The sequence below is a fragment of the Corylus avellana genome, chromosome 2 (assembly GCF_965113065.1).
Source record: "Corylus avellana chromosome 2, dhCorAvel1.hap1.2, whole genome shotgun sequence".
Lineage (NCBI taxonomy): Eukaryota > Viridiplantae > Streptophyta > Magnoliopsida > Fagales > Betulaceae > Corylus > Corylus avellana.
This window is the reverse complement of record NC_142491.1, coordinates 1,886,391-1,905,511: the sequence shown is the minus strand read 5'-3', so window position 1 is coordinate 1,905,511 and position 19,121 is coordinate 1,886,391. Positions and strand designations below refer to the sequence as shown.

Here is a 19,121-nt window from a genome sequence, read left to right as displayed (position 1 = left end):
TAAGTAACATGTCACCATCCTATGAGATGGTGATATATTTCTCAAATTAATAAACTCAGGCCGGCATTGCACTCAATTAAAAATACTCCCAACCATTACAGGTCATGAAGTCTCATTACAAGGCATTTATAAAATAGAAAAACGAAGATTGTAAATCTCTCTCACTTGTTTTGGGATTTGTTTGTAATTTAGGGGTTTTGATGGAAAAAGGCGAAGACTAGATGGCCGTGAGGAAATCACTGGAGAAGCTGAATTTGAATTCCAATTCCAAATCTTCGGAAAAACTCATCACCTTTCAATCCTCTAGTATGTTTTTTTTTTTCTCTCTGCATTGAAATTTAAGCCTATGTGGATGCTTTTTCTTTCAATAAATTATTTGACCATTAGGCTTCGGCTGGTCTAGGGTGGCCGAAGCCACCCCTGGCCCAACGGGTGTGGTTCGGTCACCCCCAAGGGTCAACCCATTAATTTTTTTTTTTTTTTTTTTTTGGCCCTTGAGGGGGCCAGACCACCCCCAAGAGCTTATGGGAGTGGTTCAGCCACCCTTGGCCGGCTCCCCTATGGCCAAGATGGCCATTATTTTTTTATTAATTTTTTTTATATTTTTTTTTTAATGTTAAATATTATTTTATTATTATTTTTTATTAGTGAGACACATGTTCCATTTGTAGCTCTAGCCATGACTTGGATACTCTCCAGGAGAGGATCCCCTCTTCCGGATCCATCAAGCCACATACCATTATAGAACCAAAACATTAAATCTTAAAACTAATGTTTTGCATTCTAGAAAACAAATGGATAATGCTTCTCATTCCTAGTTTAATCTATTGGAAATATTCAAAACATTTATGGTAAGTCGTCATTGGTTTCAATGAAATTGTAGCTCATTCAATCGCATAACCGCTTAATTGAGATTCAAGAATAATAACCAAAGTAACACACTCCTGTATTCAACAACTTTTATAGGTTCATAAAATTTATAATACAAATGTGAAATTATGTGAAGATCACTAACATTTACATAAATTTTACCACTTAATCAAGAATACTAATCATAGGAAAACAATGAAATCATAGCCCTATAAGCAATTGGTATGGGCATCTAGATTTACAACAAAAATCTATATGTAGTGCCGAAAAAATAAGTCCTCCTAAACTTGATATATGTACATCCCCCAAGAATGCAATCCGAATGAGCAAGACAACTAAAATCTGCACAATAGTAAAACCAATGATTTGGATTTCTTTATTCTTCATAAATATCACAATAATATTTCTCACTAGAATTATCTTCAACTTTATGACAAAATATGAACTATTGTTAGTATAATCCGTATCTTTTTAAACGAGATTTTAAATATGCTAAAGCACCGGGTAGCATAAGATACAGACCATATGAACAACAATTCACACTTTATTATAAAGATGAAACTAATTCCGATGATGAATATTATTGTGATATTTGTGAAGAAGAAAGAGATCCAAAGCACTGGTTTTACTATTGTGCAGATCTCAGTTTTCCTGCTCATCCCGATTGCATTCTTGGGAATGTCCATATATCAAGTTTGGGAGGACTTATTCATTCAACATGCACGAACATTCACCGAAATCTTCAATCTTCAAATTTGAAGAGGTACCAACTCCTTCAATCACGTAAAAGATAGATAGTGCCCGAGTGAAAGAGAATGCATACCATGTTTGAGAGATAAATGAGAACCCTAAGAAACCTATACTTTCAGAAAGATAGTATGGGAATATCACTAACTCAAATAAACCACCCTTGGGAATCCTCCTCTATTTTCTGTCATCCTCCTCAAGTTTGGAGAGGAGATAATGGTGGTAAAAGTTGCTGCTGATTCCTCAAAGAACCAACCAACAAAATTCCAGAATACTTTAAATCAACTGGCGGATCTGAAATCCCTTGCGTTAGGTCTTGCAGCGGACGCAAAGTATCCAAGAGAGATAAGAATTGCAGAATCAAGAGCCACCCCGCCACTGTATATTTGTGAACAAATAGCACCTATAAAGCATGGTAAAACAAAATATAATTGACCAAGGGAAAAATCAAAGGAAATTTTAATACAAATGAACTAATCCAGAGCAAATCAAGACACCAAGAACATCCTAAAAATTTAACGTAGTTAGACAAGATTAGCTATGTTTCCACGGCAGCAAAAATGATTCTCAAACATTAAACTAATTTTGAGTACAATGTAAAGATATTACCAGGAGAAAATCGGATTCACAATCAAAGAAAGAATAGGATTTTACAGTTTTAATGGATTAGGATTCACAGATCTTGTGGACTCCAACATTTGCTGCTTGTGGGGGTTTTGTTTCTCAATATTATTTGTTTCATCAGTTAGTAAAAACAAGATCCATAACATTTGCCAAGCAGATCGATCAAAAAAGAAACAAAATTTGTTGGAAGACATCAAAATCTGTTCTGGGTCAGTTTCACATCAACTAAAGTACTGATCTAATATTACAATTAAGTAAACCACATTGTTGAGAATCAAATCGGCAGTAAAGTAGTGTTCATATGAAACTGTACCTCAAAGATCCTCTTGAAGAAAGGAATGGTCAGATCTGCATCGAGCGAACAGAAATCGGACATCCTGATGCTACAATGAGCACGCCGGTGGTTCCGCCGGAAAGTTTAATTTGCTTTCTTCCATGCAAGTGCTTTCCCCTCCCTTCGGATATCCCAATAATGGCTCATGATGTTAAGCCAATCACCGACATCCCCTTGATGAAAAGAGAAGGGGGTGGTCGGAGAATAGATCTCAGCAGGAAGGAGGAGATCCGCCATGGTGAAGATCGAAGAGCCTCTGTTTCAGAGATCTGAGTGTTCGATGCAAAGATGGATGAGATGACCGTTAAATAAGATGAGAGGTTCGGTCCACCGTCACATGTACCCATGTGGATGGTGGAGTATTGTACACGTCTTTAATGATATTGGGCAACGAATCATTCAACCAACCCAATTGCCTTTATCCGACCTTTTTTTTTTTTTTTTTTTTTTTTTCTTTTTAATACAACTTTATTGCAACAATAGAACAAGTTACAGAAAAAGACAAAATAAAAATAGAAGAGCAGCAAAATAACCCAATTAAAATAGACTACAAGCACCTTAGAGTTCAAAGAAAATTCAAGAAGGTGAAAGTCACTTGAGAATATAGCTTTTGACGCCCCAACCCACTATAATGGATAAAACCATTGGGAGTAAAAGAACCCTTATAAACTTAGATCTACTAATCTGACTTCCAAAGAAGCCGAACAGACTAAGACATGGTAACTTAGATCTAGTCTAGCTTTCAAGAAAACTGAATAGACTAAGAAGAGCAAGAATAATAGAAAGGAGATCTCCAACACAGACAAATAGTCTGAAGTCCAAACAGTTCGGGTTAATATGTAAACAACAACATGAAGATAGAAAATAACATAAAAAAATCATAAAACAGCAGCTTCGGCGGAGGAGAGCTTCATGAGAAATCTGTCAAGCGCGTTAGATCCACACGCAGGAGCGTGTAGTCCACGCTCTGGCAGGTGGATGTCGAGGGAGGGAGCGAATGGCAACACCAAGAAGCAGGGATGCCAGTGAGGGTGGTGGTATGACGTGTTGCAGGCTAAAATTGGTGGAGGAAGGAAGATCTAATTTTGAAAAAACCCATCTTCGAAACTTCATAAATCTGGTCGACAATGCAGTGGAGAAGATGACTATCGAGGAGGGTGATATGGCATGTAGAGGAGGCATTAGCTGCATTTTTATGAGGGTCGGGGGTAAATCGTCAAAGACAATAAATAGATCTAGAGAAAACTCTAAAAAGATAAAAGTTGTATCTTTACGACAGAAGCTCAGTAAAAGTAAAAGCCAACAGTAAAAGAGAATGACTCATCCTGAAGCTTTGACGGCTGGGGTGTTTGTAGGGAGAGAGAAGAGAGCGTTTAGGGTTTTTGGATATTTATCGGATTTTTTTTTTTTTTTAATTGAATAATGAAAAGGGTTACATGGGATGATATTTATCGGACTTGGATAGGGTGCCATTCACTCTCCATATTGCATCTAATTTTGAATAGCTTTTTAATAAAGAGGAATGATTTGTGTTTGATAATGTTTTACTTTTTCTTTTTTCTTTTTCTTTTTAAGGAGATGTCTTCCGTGTTATAGTTAACAAATGTTTTGACATGATATAAATGTGAAAATAATTTATGTTAATAAAACACTTGATCCAAGCAAGCCTCTAGCCCATTTCCAACTATTTTGTTGTTCACTAGCAGTGCACTTCGGTGGACAGTTGTTGTTGGAAGCCTTACTTCCGAAGGCTACCTATTGTACACGAAATCGTTTTTCTTTTAAGAAAAAGAACAAGCATTATGGCTTTTCGGAATATAAGAAGAAGGAATAAAGTGACTATTTATATCCTTTTGTTGATGACTCGAATTGAATCGAAATTCCTAAAGTACACATTATATATATACCCAAAAATTGAAAAATAATAATAATAATAATAACATCACAACATGGGTGGTCGGCTACCCATAGAATATTAATAATTTTTTATTTTATTTATAAACATAAATTTTGGGATTTAAGAAAAAAAATATAAAATAATATTTTTTTTGGAAACTCCATCTTGTTCCTTTAGACTCATGAATCAAGTCCTAGTTTAAATAAGATGTGAAGGAGCCCGCCCAGCGATCAAACAACATACTTTTACAATTGGAATCCAAACATTATTATATCTTTAAACTAAACATGTTTTCAGTGGGTTTTACATTCTAGAAAACATATGGAATGAGAGCCTTGACGTACATCCTCACTGAAATCTTCAAATTTTGAGAGGTACCATCTCCTAGTGGCATAACTCATTCTCATCAGGTAAAAGATAGTGCCAAGAGTGGAAGAAAATGCATAGGATGTTTGAGAGATAAATGAGATCCCTAAGAAACCTATAATTTCAAAAAGATAATGTGGGCAAATCACAAAGTCAAATAAACCACCCTCGGGAATTCTGTATTCTCGCTCACCCTCTCCCCTCAGTTTGGAGAGGAGGAAATGGTGGTAGAAGTTGCCACTGATTCCTATAAGAAACAGTAAAATTCCAGGATACTTCAAACCAACTGGTGGCTCTGAAATCCCTTGTGTTAGGTGTTGGGCGTAGATCATGCTTGCAGTGGACACAAAGTACCCAGGGAGATAAGAATTGCAGAATCAAGAACCGTCCCACCACTGTATTTGTGAACAAATAGCACCTATAAAACATGGTAAAACAGAACATATTTGATCATTAATTGGCCGTCATGATCCACAGCACAAGCACAACATATAAAAAATAATAGCAAAGAGGAAGATCAAAAATCAAGACATGGAGAATTTAAGGTGGTTTGGCAAGATTGTTTATACCCACAAGTAAAAATGACGTTTCTTCATCATTATTTTCAAGACAAATAATAAAACTTGTCTTCAGCTTGTCTCTCAAGCATTAAATTGCATTAAGGTACAACCCAGACTATGTTTACAGACAAATTGTACCTAGTGAAAATGGGATTCACAATTATAAAAAACAAGACCAGAATTTACGGTCGGATCACTAGGATTCACAATTAATCCTAGTCATTTCTTCACTGATTGGAATGATATTCCTTCTATTGCTTGCACGGATCCGGCTTAGGTGCGGTAATGAAAAACTACCACACCATGCGGTAGCGCAAAACGACCCCAAACTGGGTCGGTTTGGGCAATAAAAAGAATAATTTTTTTAGGGTCGTTTTGGGCATTACGTGTTCCTTCCAAGAATGGATCCGGCTTAGATGCGGTAGTGAAAAACTACCACACCATGCAGTAGCCGAAAACGACCCCAAACTGGGTCGTTTTGGGCAATAAAAAAAATAATTTTTTTAGGGTCGTTTTGGGCATTACGTGTTCCTAAGTTTAGGGACTCACAATCCTAAAAAGGACTAGAATCTGTAGTTTGCTGCAGCTTGTGATTATGTGTGATAGCACACGAGCAACATGTCAGAGCCAAAGGACACGTGACCCAAACCCACGATACATGAGGCTTGAGGGAGAAAGACAAGGATAAAACTTAAAAGCGTAACTGAAGAAAGAGAGTTGCTTAAGAAAGGATTAAAGGCTCTTGTTTCAATCTTTTTATTCTATTTAATCAGTAACGATTGTTGGGTTGCATCTGCTAAGCATAAACAGGCAGGCAGGCTTTAAGTAGAAGGGGAGGGGTAGCATAGGAGATTCATTGAGTAATATTGATTAAAAGGAAGGAAAATTTGTTGTAAGACATCATAATCCCATCTGGGTCAGTTTCACATCAACCAAAGTTCTAACTAACGTACCTCAAAGATCCTCTTGAAGAAATGAAGGGTCAGAGCTGAAGCGAGCAATAGAAATCGGACATTCTGGTGCGTGAAAACCAGCAAGGAGGCGAGATCTGCAAGAAATGAAGGAGTATAAGCAATAAGCATGCCTGTTCTGCTAGAAAGTATAATCTTCTTTCTTCCGGATTGTCATGAATTTACATTCCAAAATTTGAAATACTGTAAGTTCTCTCCTCTTACTTCGGAAAACCCAAGATTAATTAGCTGATGATATTAAGCTAATCACTGTCATGGCCGTGATGAACATGGAAGGGGGTGGTGGGAAAATAAATCTTAGCAAGAAGGAGAACACCATAGCAAACACTCTTTGCTCTCTCTCTCTCTCTATAGATACACTCTCTCCTGCTTTCTCCGTTGAGTTCAATGTTTATGTAATTATGTTCCACACGGTGGCGGACGAGGGGATGGTGTTCGTATTATTGTCATGTCACCTATTTGAGAAATGATAAATTTATTTATTTTTCAACTATTTTTTAACAATTTTTATTATTAAATTTGTGTAAAATTCATATGAGTACATAAATTTAATGGTTGATTTAAAAAATTGGACAGAATTTTCCTCCAAACCAGCCTGAAAGAAATATTCTCTAAAATATAAAATAGTGTCAAGTATCTATAAATATTTAAAATGCACATTAAATTTTTAACCTCATTAATAGTAGTTTACTAACTTAGACTAAAATTTAATGTACATTATAAATGTTTATAATTAAATACTTGACACTATTTTATATAGGTCGGAGGATATTTCTTTCAGATTAATTTGGAGGAAATTTCTGTCCTAAGAAATTTGTGTCATGAAATAAGTAAGATAGAAAAAATATTGACGTAAATATTTTTCTTTATATATCTATCTTTATTTCGAAATAACAAGAGAATGAGGTTGAACTAGAGTCTCACCACCAAAAGAGACCAATTACGCCTCCAAGAAAAAAACATTTTTGATTTTTTCATAAATCATAATATAAGTATTACAATAGAACATTAAGCTTAAATAGCCTAAAAGACTAAGAGTCTGTTTGAGATTGCGTTTGAAAAATAGAGTTTTTAAGTCAAAAAGAGTTTTTGGGCAAAAGCTTCATTTTTAAGCTTTTGTCAAAAGTATGTTTTGGCCATTTTTAAGCTTTTTGGACCCTTAAAAGTGCACTTTTAGGACCTTCAAACGCAATCCAAAAAAGCCTAAAAATTGCCAAAACGTACTTTTAGCAAAAGCTTAAAAATAAAGCTTTTGCCAAAAAAACGATTTTGACTTAAAAACTATATTTCTCAAACACAATCTCAAACAAACTTTAAATTATAACCCTAACCTTAACTTAACTGATTTTTGGGCCAAGCCCATTATTGAATTACTAAACAACAATAATCTTAATTTAACTTACTTTGGGCCAAGCCCATTACAATTACTCTTAAAATATAAATAAAACACTAATCTAAATACAAATGAACTAATTAAGTAATAAGACTCAAATAAAATAAAAGACTATTTTTTTTTTTTTCCGCATCACTTAGGTAATGTTAGCTAAGCGAATAAAATTATGTTAGGCAAGTTATTAAATGGGCGTTGCCCTAGGATTAGGGTTAGGATTTAGTCTGTTGTCTATTTAAACATTATTATTTTTCTAATCTATTTGACAGCTTATGTCTTATGATGAATGAAAATTTAGATTGACAGTTTGTCAACAATCTCCCCACTTGTTTCACGTTTCTCCCTCCCCTTTGGGGCTCCAGGTTTCTCCGTCCCTTCGGAGCTTCTTCTCTTGTTTCTCTTGCTTCTTCCTATACCAAGCTGAAGCAGAACAAACCCACAAAATTAAGAGAAATGTGAAAGAAAGAGAGAAGAAGCATGTTCACCCTTTGTGCATTAATTGAACAAAGGGGATTTGAAGTTTTGGACAAAGGTGATACATGACCATGGGGAGGATCTTGGTGCCTAAGGTTATGCCCAGCCTGGTCCATCTTCTTTAGTCTCAAAGCTTGGGTTTTGAGTTTGAGAATAGCTTCATTCAGGATATGGGGTAAAACTAATCTTTTACAGTATCCAATAAGAAAGTAACAAATAAGCTAAATTCACCACAAACAATAAGAATAAATACACCGGATCTTATGATTAAAAAAAAACAAAAAACAAAATACCTATTTCTCTTTCCCTTTCAAGAGAAAAAAAGGAGGAGGAGGCGGTGGCCAACTTTCAATGTCATCTCTGCCACCATCTGTCATATCCAATCTCTCCTCCTGCCGTTGAGGAGGTGGTGGGTTTTTTTTAGGGCCAGTGGAGCATTATTTATTTTTTTTATTTTTTTATTTTTTCATAAGATCTAGATTTGGTGTTTTCATGACTATTGAATTTGGTGTTTTTAAATGATGTGTCAATATCTTATTAGAGATTGTAAAACCTTACTTTAACATCCCATCCTAATAGTAGGAGCTCTCTTTGAGTTTTATATATCCTTAGTCCAATCCTATTTAAATCATTTATACATAGAAATCCAATTTCCTAGCGCCAAATAATTTCCAAGAACTTGACCACTTAAGAATTAAATTCTTTCGCTCGTGTTTTATTGTCAAAACATTGCCTATAATAATAAAATAAGTCAATTTACATCCTCTTGAGAAGAGACCGAAAGTAAGGGTCAGCATCGGTTCGATCGGTGCCGATAAGGGCATTTTCGATTACCAATTCGTAAAAGTCGGTCACGTTGATTAATTAACCGACTTCATACCAACAAGGAATAATTTTGATTTTTTCAATAAATAGGTGGTCGGTTAAATCGGTTAATTGTCGATTACAAATTTTTATGCTAAGATTTATCAACTTTCTTATAACTACATAATCAGTAAATAATATGTTTTATAAATGAAAAAAAAAAAGAAAAAAAAAAAAAAGAGAGAGGTAAATTCATGGAACACTAGCCAAAATGACAACCACAAATCAACTGACAAACACAATAAGGAAAGTTACTTGAAAATTCAAAATTTACTTGAAAAATCGGTTAATTGTTGGTTAATCGACAAAAACAAATTTCTACCGCCTACCAAACCGAACTAATGTCAAAACAGTATTTTTATTCTGTCTATCGACTGTCAGAAGTCAATTGTTGGTCAGTGACGGTTTAGTGGTAGTCAGCAAGCGGTCAGTAGGCGGTAAACAATTAATACGCCCACCCCTAATTGGAAAGGAAAAATATAACTAGCTATAATAGACTTGTGATACTTGTCATCTCATAACTTGCCATAAGTCGCTATTAATTCTACTAAATAAAACTCTAGCTTATACTTTTGAATTATTCAATTAATCCATTTGACTATACTTATACGTGACACTTAAATCCCAATTCAATGACTTAATCATTCTTTGTAGTTTAATGATATATCATTCACCATGTACTAAAACAGTTTTGGTGCCCCACACCAAAACACTCAAGCCTGAGATTTAAGAAGGTCAACCACATCGACTGGCCGGTGGGAGGAGAGTGACATGATTTATTAAAAAATCTCATAACATCAACTTGTAATAATGTGTGTTTTTTTTAATAAATTGTAATAATTAATGTTGTTTGTGCGGATTTGTTGAATAGGAAATGCTTGACTGGTGTTGTTTGTACTCAGAAGTTTTTTATTTAGGATGAATAAGAAGTGTGTTTATATGGTTATCTTTTTCCTTCTCTTTATGTTTTGCTGCAGTTTCCTGTTGGTGATCGGCGGCTGGGCTTGTTTGACATGGGGGAGGAGGTGTCACATGCTTACGACCCGGCATGGAGGTGGCTAAGGAGCAGGGATAGAGGAAGGGGGGACTGGTATAGGCCATGCCCGCCTCTCCGGCCAATTCCTAAGAACAACAAATTTTTAAGGTAAAAAAACAAAAAGTATAGGGTAATATATATATATTTTTTTTGGTTAGGGGTGTCAATACATACCGGGAAACTGGGATCCGAACCGGTCCTGATTCCGGTTCTGGTTGGAAAAAACCAAAAATCAGAGACCTCGGTTCTGGTTCCAGTTTTTGGCACCCAGTTATAACTAGGTAACTAGGTGCATATATATATATATATATATATATATATATATATATATATATATATATATTTGCTTTTATTTTTACTTTTTAGTGTTTAGTTTAGTTTTTAGTTTAGGTTTCATTGTGTTTGTAGTATGTTTATGAATTATTTTTATTGTAAAGGGGTATTTCTTTTGGTTGGTAGTTTATTTAAATACTTGTTTTATTGTTTTATTTTATTGTTTTATTTTTTTGGGTTTTGAATTGTTATAATAAGGGGGTATTTCTTGTGGTTGTTGGTTTGTTTAAATATTTGTTTTTATTGTTTTCTTTAGGTTTGTAGTTGTGAGGAGATATCTCTTTTTGCTGTTGGCTTATTTTCATATATTATGTATTAGGCTATTAGGTAACCTTTTAAAATGATTTTTATGGCATTTAAAAAATTGGATTTTTATTTTTAAGTCCCGTATAGGCAAAAACATTGATTTTTTTAGGATTTTTGAGCTTTTTTAGGTTTATTTATTTATTTATTATTTAGAACAATCACAACAAAGCCCAAAAAGGCTAATAGTTTTATTTATTTATTTTTTAAATGGGCCAATTGTGTGCAAAAAAAAGAGGCTTATTTAAGGCCTAATACCTAAAATAAGCCGGTTCGGATGATAGGGTACAAACCGGAACCGGTCGGTTAACCGGTTCCGGTTTCCCAAAACCAATAACCGAAGTACCCCGATTCCAGTTCCCAGTTTTGGCCAATAACTAGGAACCTGAATCAGATTGACATCCCTACTATTGGCCCATAAGAGCAAAATATTTTGGCTCCTGCTCATAATAATTTCTGGCTCCGTCCCTGGTTGTCTGGGCATTGATGGTGCGTGCTTATGATAGACCTTTTCTTTGGGGTTAATGATAATCATACCTCTTATGAGCGTAGAGATAATGATAATCACCGAACTTTAGGGTTAAACACTTTTCTTTACATATGGTTGAATGTAAAATCAAATAGACCTCTCAATTTTAAGAAAGTATAGCACATGTGTAGACATCCAATAAACCAATCAACAATCTCAATATTTTAATGGCGTGTCACGTCAAACCAATCAGCAAACCGCTAATTGGCTATTGAGTTCTGCGTCAGAATCATGAGGAACTCGAGAATAGAATCGTTCAGTTTGTGAATGAGGGGAGAAAACTCCATCTCCAAATGGAAAAATGGCCGAAGCAACAGAGGAGTCAGTCTTTGCCAAGCTCCCAAATGAAGAAGCCATGAAACACAGAAAACAAAATAAAACACGAAATAAGTTGGATGAAAAAATTGAAATGCAAAGGAGGGGTATTTATAATACAAAAATCCTCGATAGATGAAAGGTCACCTTTAATGTCACGCTACAGAAGAATGTGCGGAATCATGATGACCTTCCAAACCTGAAACGTCAATACTGAAAGGAGTGCAAAAAATTTAATGACCAAGAGTTAAAAAATTACTTTTTCAAATCCTTGGTCATAGGGGGTAGTCTACTGACAATCACAAAGAGCCGAGAGCAAACAAATCACACAAATGAAAAGGTTTTAGTGTACAAGAAATCACGTGTTCAGAAACGAAAGTTCCAAAGTCAAAGCAACCCAAGTGTTCAGAAATATTCCTTGTACAGACGAAAAGAAAAACAGCAAAAGACTAAGCTACGAAGAAGGCCCAGCAGCAACATTATCATCGCCGTCGACAAAGCTAATCTGGGGGCCAAGAGGCTCAGGGGGTAAGTTGGCCACCGGTCGGAAGCCATACACATTTACCTTTGGAGAGTCCGGAATCAAGTCTCTGCCTGTATCCACCATCTCATCAATAGCAGCAGGGGGAACATCCAAAAAATCCGATGTCACTGTGGCAGGGTCTATGCTGATTCGTTCCCGGTGAATGGTCTGGTACCGGCAATTCTTTTTTTTTTTTTTTTTTTTTGACATGTCCGCACAAGAGGGGGAGGAGGATTCGAACTAGTGACCTCCACTTCATTAAGTGTGGTCCCAGTCAATTGAGCTACCTCTTGGGGACGGTACCGGCAATTCTCAAAACTCAAATGAAATCCAAGCTCCCAGAGCAAGTCTCAGAGCCAGGGAACAAAAGACAACTCCACGAAATAGCGGACTGCTTTAGCTTTCCAATACCTACCCGTGGCAAATTGACTACACCTCGCTTAGGAAGCCTCCAGGTCTGCTGCAAGGTTCTCACGAGCATCCTCCGACTGAATAATTGAGCTTCGAGTGTCTCGGAAAGCATTCAGAAACCCTCCTCAGAGGTCCAAGCTTGGTGAAGCTCCTCTGCAGCTTTAAGATGCCCCGCATTCGCCTGAGTAGTAGTAACATCCATCTTCTTGGTATGCTTCACCAACTCCTGGTTCTTCCGATTGGCAGCTTCTAAACGATCTTGGAGTTGTGCGTTGGCCAACCTCAATTCAGTATGCTTTTGCTTTGTAACATCCCCAGCCCGTTAAGGCTGAGTTTGCCACTTTTCTTCTTTTACAACAAAAGTTTTTGCAAAGATCTATAAGGTCTATCAGAGTACTTGATTTTAGAGGATACGAAAAATGTATAAAACATTATTCAAGAGATTTTATTACAAGCGAAATTAGAAAACATTAAACTTTAGTTGCGGAATATCATATCATTACAATAACTTATATGAAAAGACTTTGAAAATTAATAATTATTCCCACCCCATTCCGGCCTCCTATTCCAGCATCCTTTCTACCTGAAAACAAGAAATAAAACTGAATGAGCCCAAAGGGGGCCCAGCAAGTAAAATCCACAACCATAAATAGTTTTACTCCTTGTTCTCAGTTTTGAAAATCATTTTCGCAAATAAATATAATTCTAGCCATAATAATATCTGTATGTACGGTTGCATCTCCCGTAACATATACATACTATTACATCTAGTAATAGATCATCGTTGTAAATCATCTTTATAAATCATCATCATAATGCATCATTATAAATAATCTCTGTAAATCATCATAGCATATCATCGTTGAAAATATAGTATCATTTTCTCATAATAAGGCCCATGTACACTATTACCCCTGTGCACGAGGGTTGCGGGTCCTGTGACCATGGCACTGAACTGAGGCCTCAGCCATGCCCGACCGTCAATTAACTCTTTCTTGGTGCACTCAACGGTCTAGTTGATGGAATACCACCTTCTGGCATAGCCTCCTTCAGTGGTTTCGCCTCCATCCGAGTATCGGTACCGAACTCTCATCTTATCTTATCTTGGGGCCAAAAATACTCTCCTCCATACATGTGCCCTCATTTCATAAACATTTATCTCATCTCTTGTACTTTTCTTTGTACTTCTTTTGATGCATCTTAGGGCAACATGTAGGAGGGTTTATCATCTTTTTTCTTTCTTATAATCATCATCATTTCTCAACTTTCTTTTCTTAAAATGGAAACTTTTCCAAATATAAACTTGTTGTGCTTAAAAAGCATTTAAAGAAATATAAACTTTCTAAATAATTCTTTTAGAAATCCTTCATGCATGCAACATATCTCCATGACAGGTAAATAAAATAATCATTTACAGTTTGATACAAGAATATATAAATAGCATGACAAGAATATATAAATAGCATGACATGAAGTAATTTTAGAAGGGGTAGTGAATTTACTTACCTCTAGACTGAAGCTAGAAGTGGTATGAAGGAATCTAGTTGCTCCAATATGACTAACACCACTAGTATATCTTTTGAAACTAATTTCTAAAGTCCGCTATCTCTTGTGTTCTTTCTTTCTTGTAGCGCTTGGTCTCGCCCTTTCTCTCTCTGTTCTGAGTAAACACTCTTAGAAAGAAGAAAGACCGAGTAAAAAGCGGAAGAAGGAAGAATATATGCAAGAGATGGGAGAGGAGATAAGTTGTGAAAATTCTGAAGGAGAAGAGCTCTATTTATAGGAGAAAATCAAATACTATTCCACCAACCCTACACTATTCCACCAACCCTACACTATTCCACCTTCAATTTACGATTATACCCTCATTCTTTCTTCAATTTACAATTATACCCTCATTTTACTATTTCACCAACCCTATACTATTTCACCAACCCTATACTATTTCACCAACCCTATACTATTCTACCTTCAATTTACGATTATACCCTCATTCTATCTTCAATTTACAATTATACCCTCATTTTACTATTTCACCAACCCTATACTATTTCACCAATTACCATTCTCTAATTATCACTCTCATAAATTTCCCAAGAATTAAAATCCTTAGCTACAATGGATATTAAAATAACATCATTATCAAAATAATCTATTTAAATAGCTTTGAAAATTCTGGGACACTACATGCTTAGTCTCAAAGAGCTCATCCTTCTTTGCTTCCAGCAAACGATGGAAACTCTCTACTTCAGAATCGGGACCCTGAGAATTGGAGGCGTCTTGCCAGTTGCTCATCTTCTGAACTAAATCTCAAAGATCAACTCTCTCGTTGGCATATTCCTGTAGGCCTTCTTGTAATTTCTTTGTGCCAGCTTGCAATAAGGGTAGAGCACTACACAGAAGAAAATCATATGTCAAATACAACCAGGGCATCTAAGAGACAAGGCATAAGCAACTCACCGAGTAATGATAGTGGATCAGCTTATCTACAAACATCTGCAGAGTGAGTCGACCTTCTCCCTGGGTGTAATCTACCGAAAGCAATCTGGTGACGGCAGACAAAGGATTCCCGCTCAAGCCCGAGCCAATGACTTGATTATCGGTGAACTCCTCCCAGAATAACCCCTAAGCAATTGTCCTCGGTACACGAGAGCTTGGCTTGATGGTTCAGTCGGGGGGTCCATAGATACACTCTAGGGGGAAGGTGGATCGTGGGTCTCGTTTCGAGTGGCAACTGGTTCCCCTGGTTCCCGAGGCCGCACGTCCAAAGAAACCACATGAAGAGGAGTGACTTCCACCGAAGGAATGGGCTCCAGAGTCTCATCCGAACTGCAAGGAGGTCTAAAGGTTACGAGAATGGAATCGGATTGAACGAAAGGCACCACACTCAGAAGTTCCCTCGACCTGTCCACACGCCCCTTCTTCGAAAGTGGCTCCAAGGGGGCTTTGCCATTGTCGGCCTTTATTTTGGGGGTAGAATGTAACAACCTAGATTTTAAAAATCTTATTTAAATAATATTAAATAGATTAAAAATATAATCGATAAATTAGAACAATGATATGTGGATTAATGATATTAAATAACTATTTAGTGTTAAATGTATATTACATTGATTTTTGACCTCTTATGTATATTACTTCAATTCTAAAAATTTAGCTTCACTAATATGTTTATGGGCATAATCAAACCCAATCTAGTGAATAAATTATTTATATTGGTGTTTAGCGAAGTCATAAATTAATTTGAAACTTTTCAGTTTTTTAGCCTAAAAAGCAGTGTCTTAATTTTCATACTGTCTAAATGAGATTAAAACTGCTAAAGAAAGATACCAAGGCTAGCCACCTTTGTTGAAAGCTTAAAGTCTTCTAGTAATGATGGTTATAGTAAATATCATGATTATAATGATTTAATAAGACAAGTGGCCAAGTGGGAATGCAAATAGTTAAAGCTTAAGTTGAATTGGAAACTTTGTATAGGCCAAAAATAGACTCAAACGAACTCGGATGAAGTCGAACCAAAAATATAAAATGTTTGTCTCGGAGTCCTCTATCTACTCTCAAAATTTCATGTCAATCGGAGTAGTTTTGGACATTGAAAAATGGATCGGAATACACTGCCCTCATTTTGGACGAAAATACTATTTGGTATAGAGCATGAAATATGGACTAGGTTCATTCTTTTGGTTAAATCCATCTCAACCCTTAGATCAAAGGTTTAAAAATAAATCCTAACCATTCATTCTCTTATAAATAGAGCCTAAGCTATAGTCACTTTCACTTGCTTTTCATTTACAATCTTAGAACAAGTAAAATTGTTTGCTCCTCCTTTCATTTTATTTCTTATCTTAGTTCTAGTCAAAAACCATATAGCCTAAAATCTTTCTTGTAGTATTCAAATGTTTTTCTAAACTAGCTACCTAGAGAAGATTTGGTGGAGTTTTACTTCTAAGGATTTTTGGGTAAGTGTTTCTTGTATAAATATCATGATTTATTGCTTTTATCACTTGTTCTCATTTAATTGTTTAAAGACCCAATAAGCATATAATGTAAAATAAAGTAATGGATACAAGTGAATTAATAATAAAGAGTTAGTGGACAAAATCAATTAAGGACTTATAATATTATCTATATATTATTTACTTTACAGTATTTACATTCAGTCATTTCTTTTATGTCATTTAAATTTCTGTTCATATTTCTGGCGGTAAGGACCATTTGATCTCATCCCCGAAATATGCATTATTTACATTCAGTTATTTCTTTTATGTCATTTAAATTTTAATTCATATTTTTGGCGGTCATCCCCAGAATATGAATTCAGTATTTATATTCAGTCATTTCTTTTATTGTCATTTAAATATTGATTCATACTTTGGTAGGTACGGACCATTGGTCTCATCTCCAAAATTCGAGTCATGTTTTATATATATTATTTATAATACTAGTTTGTATTTAGTGATACTGGCCATTAGCCTCGTCACCAAAAATGAATTCAGGCATAAAGCTAGTTATAAGTAACTATCTTAGATTAATATAATAAAATGAGTAAGTAAAGATGAAGTGACGGATAATAAATAAATATAAAAAGATGAGGGTCTTTAAACAATGATATTATTGGAGAATGAACTAAGTATTGTTTGTATGTATGTATTATATGCAAAAGTGGAGCAGAATACTACACTAAGGAGTGTAAGTATGGAAATACTTACTGAGTACTAGCTTTGTTTTATTGTTATATGAATTCTTATTTTGTCTTATTGATATAATTTTACAATACAACTGCTGCATAATGTGTCTAATAAAATGGGCTGATAAGATAGCCACCTTAAGAACAAGCTGGGTGGATTGCCGCGAGGAACTGTCGGTATCTCAGTGGATGGGGGTATATAACCGTCTAACAGGCCTAATATATAACTAAGCTGGGACGGTGTAATTGCCAGCACCAAACAGGTAAACCTCTAAAGTGTGAGGGACATAACGGACGTAAGCGGGCTGAGAGCTCATGAGAAGAGGTCTGAAGAAAGATTATCATAAAACACAAACTAATCTGTCATTACGCTGCATTCACAACTCATTCATTATTATATATTTTAGTCTTTAATCTTATTTGTTCAAACTAGTCTTTTTAGTCTTTATATCTAGGAAAATAGATTACTCACTTGTTTGCCTATGTAAATATGATAACGTCATCTTTACATAGATCTTGATGCAGGGATAGAAAGTGAGGACGATGGTCCTTTTACTGGTTTTGATGGTTGATAGACCATCTGCTGCAGGATTTATGCTTACTCTATGGAGCAAGTCTCATTTATGTTAATCGCTTTTATTATGTATGGTGATGTGTGTAAACTTAATAGATATTACTATGTTAATTTAGGTGTCGTCTGTGGCATATATTTGGTACACCTAGTGTGTACATATGTTGTAATGAAAACCATGTTTCTATTTTATTTAATAATATATCACCTCGAGGTATTTCAGTCAGCTCAACTGTGTTGTGTAAGTTATTCCTAGGTCATAGAAAAAGAAAAAAATATACATACTCCGCTGTAAGATTGTATTTTCTAAAGTTGCAGCGTCACGACTTCGATATTTGCTAGTTCAAATATCGGGGCGTTACAGCCGAGGAGTCGCTCTCGTCAACCGGGGTTGGTGGAGCAGGACCCCGAGTTCGGGGACACGAAGAAGGCTTAGAAGCCGAATCCGAACCTATTGAAACTGAAGCCTTGACAACAGCCAGCCTGTCCAAAGAAGATACGTTCTTGTGTGCTCGGGTCTTCTTGCTTTGAGACCAAGCATGCAAGAAGCCGCTTTGTTAGTGGGAGGAGTCGGTTTCTTGGGATTCCCCTCAAGATCCCAAACAACCTTATCAGCAGGAATCTAGCATCCTAGGTGCTCGCGGAGAGTAGAATCATTAATGATGTTCCCGAAATGCATTCGGTCCGCATTCTGGGGAAGCTGAGAAAACGCCAAGATGATCGACCTGCCTTGCTGCTCTGGGTTTAGTTTGGGGCACTCCTTCCCTACCAAAGAAAAAGAAATGAGTACGTGTTGAATATACAAAAGAAAGAGAAAGGGAGAACAGAGAACGCTCACAGCTCTCTCGGGAAACGCCCCACTCTCGGGGAATGGAATGCTACAAGGGTAGGGCCTCGGATCCTGACGCCTCCCAAGCTCCGGAAACATAGAAAAACTACTCCACCCAGTGCTCAATAAATTAGTTTTTTCCGTGAACCATGAAAGTTACCGTCTTGGAAGTAGGATAAAAATGGGGCCCGTATATGTTTAGAAATTCGGAGATCGACAAGGTCTTCCCCAGAAACTCGAAAGGCCACAAAAGGAACGTGGCCAGAAAATACCGCTAACCGTTTGACATTAGTTGCCCAGGGGCTACCCCTAGACAAGACACCATATCCCTTATGATGGGAGAAAAAGGCAGACGAATCCCTGCCATAAACATACGCTCATGAATGCATATGTCGCCAAACCTATCAATCATCCCGGTAGAGCCATTAGGAAAATGTAGAGAAACTGATGGAGGAATATCTTAGTTATGGTGAAGTACCTTCTCATC

The 19,121-nt window shown here is 36.1% G+C and overlaps 1 long non-coding RNA gene and 2 pseudogenes across 3 annotated transcripts; 1 reads left to right on the top strand and 2 right to left on the bottom strand.

Moving 5' to 3' along the window:
• Positions 1 to 922: 922 nt before the first annotated feature.
• LOC132162893 (very-long-chain enoyl-CoA reductase-like) lies at positions 923 to 2,922 on the bottom strand (annotated as a pseudogene). Its single transcript, XR_009438270.2, has 2 exons — positions 2,555 to 2,922; positions 923 to 2,020 (listed from the first exon to the last, which is right to left on the bottom strand). The product of XR_009438270.2 is annotated as a very-long-chain enoyl-CoA reductase-like (transcript).
• A 1,860-nt stretch (positions 2,923 to 4,782) lies between these two features.
• On the bottom strand, positions 4,783 to 6,688 carry LOC132165032 (uncharacterized; annotated as a pseudogene).
• A 9,763-nt stretch (positions 6,689 to 16,451) lies between these two features.
• LOC148587174 (uncharacterized) lies at positions 16,452 to 18,037 on the top strand. Of its 2 annotated transcripts, none has more exons than XR_015911295.1 (2): positions 16,452 to 16,506; positions 17,748 to 18,037. It is a non-coding gene; the product is annotated as an uncharacterized LOC148587174 (long non-coding RNA). The 2 variants fall into 2 exon arrangements; XR_015911294.1 differs by lacking the exon at positions 16,452 to 16,506 and adding an exon at positions 17,200 to 17,236.
• Positions 18,038 to 19,121: the final 1,084 nt, after the last annotated feature.